This window comes from Mycteria americana, chromosome 3 (genome assembly GCF_035582795.1).
Source record: "Mycteria americana isolate JAX WOST 10 ecotype Jacksonville Zoo and Gardens chromosome 3, USCA_MyAme_1.0, whole genome shotgun sequence".
NCBI lineage: Eukaryota > Metazoa > Chordata > Aves > Ciconiiformes > Ciconiidae > Mycteria > Mycteria americana.
Window position 1 is genome coordinate 70888559 of NC_134367.1, and position 5761 is coordinate 70894319.

Sequence of the window (5761 nt, forward strand, 5' to 3'; positions counted from 1 at the left end):
GCCAGAACCAATCCCCCTTCACAGATGATTTAAGAGAAGCACACTACACTTAGCAGGAAGGACAAGGCATCTGTTCTTCCTTTGTTCTTTCTTTTCCTGTGGGAATTAAGAGTAACTAAAATGTGAAGAGACAACTCTTCAATTTATTGTGGAGGCTTTACATAGGATTCATTGTATTACAAGAGTAACTGGTAAAACTATTGGCTTTGTACTCCTTTGGAAAACTTACTGAAATACTGTAGTTACAAACAATCCTCCAGGATCTGGTAGCTTTCCTTTTAGGTGAAATTGAAGCAAATCTAGTTTTCCTTATTAGAATGGGTGGGATACCACACTGCACAAGAAAAAGCTTTGCAAAAACTATTTTGAAATTGGCCTCAAAGTGACCACAAAACTCCCACACAGTTACTTTTCCAGAATATTTATTTCCAAAGCATAAGTTATTCCAGTGAAGGAAGGGGAAGAGTGAATAAAGGAGAAGCCAGAGAAGGAGGGGTAGGATTTACACTTAGAGATATATGCACAAAGCCTTGACCTCAAATGTGAAGAGCCTGAATTTGAAACTAAGTGGTTCCCCTCCCCCCATATTTAGCCTGTTTGCTGTAGGTCTGCAATAAACACTTAAATATATTTACCACTTAAAGACTTTAGGTAACAAAGCCTTTTAACAACCCTATTTAATTCCAGTAGTAGAAAAAAGCATAGGAGCACAGTACATCCCTGATCTCATAAGGAGCTAGCTGGCATGCAAGAATAAGAAATAGGCTACAGAATACTGTAATATATCCCTGATTACACCTGAATGTTCTAAATTAAGCAAGCATACAAAGAAAGTAGTATCAAAACAGTATTAGTGCAAAAACACCAGCTCATTCCAGGGCAAGGCCACCTTGCCCACGAGTCTAATTCAATGACTTGCACTATTACTCATAGCATACCAAGGCTGGGAAATTTCTCATGTTGTGGAACGGAATGAGTGACAGCTTGCTGTGCAACACAAGCTTTCTGTGGTTCCAATGCTCTGCACAACTGCCAAAACTCATACCAGAAACTTCAATTTTGCAAATAAGATCCCACTTGCTTTCCAACATGTCAATGAATTATATTTGGGATTTGCAATGATGGGGCATACTTCCTGTGTGGATGCAAACACCTAGCTTTACAATTATGGGAGAAAAGCAAGACTGAATAGATCTGTAGTCTGCTATTTATGAGTTCTTTTTCCATAAGAGAAGGTAAAATATGTATGCCTGCCTTTTTCCTACTTCTGACAAGCCAAAATACAGACTCAGTAGATCAAACGAGTGTCCTACTGGCAACTGCCCTTAAGAAATCCTCCATCCAAGTGAGCAATTCCCTGTTGTTTCCTCTCAGGAGAAGAAACTGCACGCAAGTGTTAGTTTCAAAACCACATGCAAGTGTCAGGAGGGAGAACTGGTGTTCCAGTATGCACAGAGAACAGAGGAAAGTAGATCTGTTGTTAGCCACTTGTAGCTTCAGCTAAGAGGATGTCACTAAGTTTTCTTCACAATAACTCTCTCCACACTTTTTTGAATGCACAGCTAAAAGTCATCCTCCATGCACACAGCCAGTCTCTACTTAATTTTTCAGTGTGCTTTCAAAGAGCTGCTTACATTTGACTCAACTTTAGCACATCTCTCTGCTGTCCTTCTTCACTAACTCTGCCTCATCTTCCTCTTTCATTTGCATTTTCAGTTGCCATTCCTCCTTCACTATAACCATCATAAAAGCTCTTAATTTGTAACTAAAAGTATAGAAATAAATTTTCTATTGTACTTTTCCTGAATTTGTTACAGACATATGTTCATATATGGAGCTCTTTTTTGCAAGTACTTACAAATTTCAGAGATTGTAAGAGAAATTTTGAACCATTTTATTTGTAGCCACATGTTGCTCATGGTAGCCTGATAATTGGGAACCCCAGTTAGTTTGCTATGCAGCTCCTCCTGGTCAAGCTTGACTTACTCTGAATATTTTGTGCTTGTCCTAGCATGATGGTGTCAGACTCTCTCAGCACACCACCACAGAAATAACCTGAAGACTACTTTATTGGAAAAACATGTTTAAAGGCAATTGAAGCTTTAATTTATAGGCCAGCTTCTGCTCTCAGATGCACACTCTGCAAGTCTGTGTTGATTTCAAAGGGAACTGCTTTTATCAGGAAAGCAGAAGAAAGGGACTTGGAAATTACCTTCAAGTAACGTTTCTCAGACTTGCTTCTAGGAGGTTCGGAGAACCTGATGCAAGTGTGCTGGCAATACAGGTCACATCTACTGTGGCATTTCCAACATCACTAAAATAGGCTCAGACAGGAAGCATTTCCTAATGCTTTCTTATTCTGTACAGGGTTCTAGTCTTGAAGTTTGAACTTTGTGCCATCCTGTTTCCGATTATAGCGTACAATTACAAGGTAGAGCGATCATTCTTTCCTACAGCTGCATAGTCACCATTTAGTTCTGCTTCTAATAAGACAGTTCTTTTAAAATAAAGGTCAGACAATGGTTTTTCAGCAGCAATTATAGCATGCTTATCTCATTTTAATGTAACAGAACTACAAGGATAGAACATCTTTATGATCTCAGCTTCCAAATACATTAAAAGACATAACAAATGTTTTATAGCCAATTCCAACTACAAGCATATCCACTTTTTGCTTGAGGGACGCTTGAACTAAAACAAAATTATAAACAGTTTTTCAGTAGATCTATATAAAAAAATATATGTACTGAATTCTTGAAGAATTCAATTTCAGTACTAAAAAAATAAGACTTTCAAAAATATACTTAAGTATTTCAAGGAAAATTAGAGGAGGATGCATTGATAAATTTCAGACATTATAAACAGCAAAAGACTGCTTATTTGACATGGTGCTGTTTGTAGGGCAACAAGCAAACCTAGGGTCAAAAAGCCTGAAGTGAGAACATTAGAGATGGACTGAGAAAATTTTTATTAAAAAAAAGTGTTTACCAGCTGGCTCATGTTCCTTTTGACATACAGGCTGACAGCAAAGACATCAGACCTTGACCAGCAATTTGGATCACTCCTTCACATTATGTTACTTTATCCTGCCCATACATACTAAATCTCCAACTTGCAACAATAAGGCTGCAAACCAGAGTTTTTTCTCCCAGTCTGCTAGGACAATTACAGAGCGTAACAAGAGTGAGCACAATACAGTAAGAATCATTTCCATCATTCCTCTCTTTACTGTATCAAGCAAATAATGTAGGAAAAGGAGAAATTTTGGTTCAAGCTTTATTTGCTTCAAGCTTAACAAATGAGGCCTAGACTACCACATTCATTATCTTAAAAAAAAAAATCTACATAGACACAAAATAAAAGTTTCAGCCAACGCTTAAGATCACTTTTTCTATCAAGAGTAACAATGAAAAATACCACAATAAAGAATAAAATCAGTGGGCAGATGTCCTAGGCATAAGTTGTTGCCACAGGTATATATGGAACTGGACAAGTTTTCCTGCAGTGGTTGGTCCAGACTCACCACATGCATCTGTATTCTGATAGCTACCAAGGTCACAATCTGTATCAAATGAAGGAATAGCCAAGGTTTATTTCATACTGATTAAACCTGACTGACTGCAAATGCCTAATCGACTACTGATGAAACACATTTGAGGAAGAAAGTCCCCAGAGATGAAGTGTGCTTTCTTATCACAGTGACAGTTTTCTCATCATGTTCAGCCATTAAGCCCAATTTTTCCAGTTTCGGAACTTCTTTTCTGGCAAGTTATGACCTCATTAGTCATATAAATTACACTTTTTTTGTCTAAAAGTATGGAATTCTTATCTCTTCCATTACCTTTCAGTAAACAGTAAATCCAGTTAGCAAAGCAAATGATTTCCTTTCACTTCCTTCCTCTGTTTGATCTTGGACAGTGAAGCTCAGCTCATTAGCAATTCACACAGCAATAGGAGAGACACCAGAAGTCCATGGTGGCACAGACTATACAGAAAATCTGTTTTCTTCCCGAAAACATGCTTGTGCTTTACAACAGAACAGGTTAGTCTGAATGAAAGCTTTACACTGCAAAAGTTAAATGGAAACAAGCAGAACAGAGATGATTCCATGTACACACACAAAGTGTTGGCCAGCATAGAAGCCCAAAGAATTTTAAATAGTCACCACCTTACCTGGGGTGATAAGGAAAATCCTGGAAAAAAAATCACTGGCTACTTACAACTTCTGCAGAAGAAACTTACATAGCTATGCTTTCTTTTATAGCTATCCTTTTATATTCTCATTCCAATGTGTTTTCTGAAAACACGTACTAGAATGACAGTATTTGCCATTTACACTATTAACTGTGTTTTGTAATAGTATATGTTCCTGGCATGGCAGTTCGCTTTTTGCATTACTCAGATTTCTCTCCAGATGCCCTAATAAAAGTTACTTAATAAAATTTATTTTATTAAATAAAAATAATAAAAATTATAAAAATTAATAAAAATTATTTGTAAACTCCATCCAGGGAGGGAAATGCTTGCCACTTGAGTATAGTTACTTTTAACACTCTGGATTTGATGCTTGACTCATTAACTACATATGTGTCAATATAGTTATAGCTCTTCCTTATGAAGGATAATGAGAAACTGGGCAAACTACAAGTACTGTGTGGTTCTGCAAAACACCACCTAAACTGTAGCGTGGGCAGTGCTCAGTCAGAGCTACTAAACTCAGCTAGGTTGAGCTGACACACAGTTACTCAGGTGTGCCAGCACTGCACTTCCCAAACTCTTGCAGCCACCAAGGGGAAATTAGCTCCTCCCATGCATCCAAACTACTCAACTCTCCAGACATAGATCCCTGCATTCAGAATTCAGCTCAGGAGGATGACAGACTCAGGTCCAGTAGAGCTTAGCAGTAACATTCCCAGGTGTGTCTTTAAATTTGTCAAGCACAAAAGCAAGAAGATGCCTTCTAGATCCTAGTAGTCCCCAAAACAGTCTAGTTAAACCAGCATGATACTTTAGTTCATTTCCTTCTCTGGCTCACTTGAAGCTCTAATCTCAGACCAGGGAAGAGGCTGTTACCAGAAAATAAGTGTAAAGTATTCTGTGAAGTTCAGGAAAGTTTTTTATTCTTTAGTTTTAAAGCCAAAATACAGGAGTAACCTTTTTTGTTGATACATTGAAACAGGTACAAAGTTGCATTTTCCCCATGGTAATCTATATCATTTGGAGGAAAAACCCCTCCAATATAGTTTAATATGTAACTCATTTTGAAAACAACTTGCTTTGAGTGAAACAAAAAACCAAAGAAACAAAAAACCAAACCAAAAACCTTATGCCATTGCTACAGTTTCCCAGTCCAATGCTGTGCTTGCCTAAACACAAGCCCTACAGAAACCACCCTTCTGCTTAACCCTGGCAACCACCCTCTTGTGAGCATCAAACCCAGGACTGCATAAAATAATATTGGGAACAGCACATTGGCTGCTGGTACCTGAACTAGTGGAATGGGGTACATTGCTGGGGATAGAGAGCAAAAAGCTCATTCTGCCTCTGTAGGAATCCTTCACAATACAGTCTGAATCACTCTGTTTGCTTTAGCTTTGATACAGGATAACTTGTAATCCACCTAGCCTTTTTAAGTAAATACCTTTTGCTAACAAGACATGCTTTGCCATGCTTGATATCCCTAAGTATGCTCTACCTTCAACTCTCAGGCTCTTAAAACTTAGACCTCTTAAAAGCATTTATAGCTTTAATGAGAGGTGTA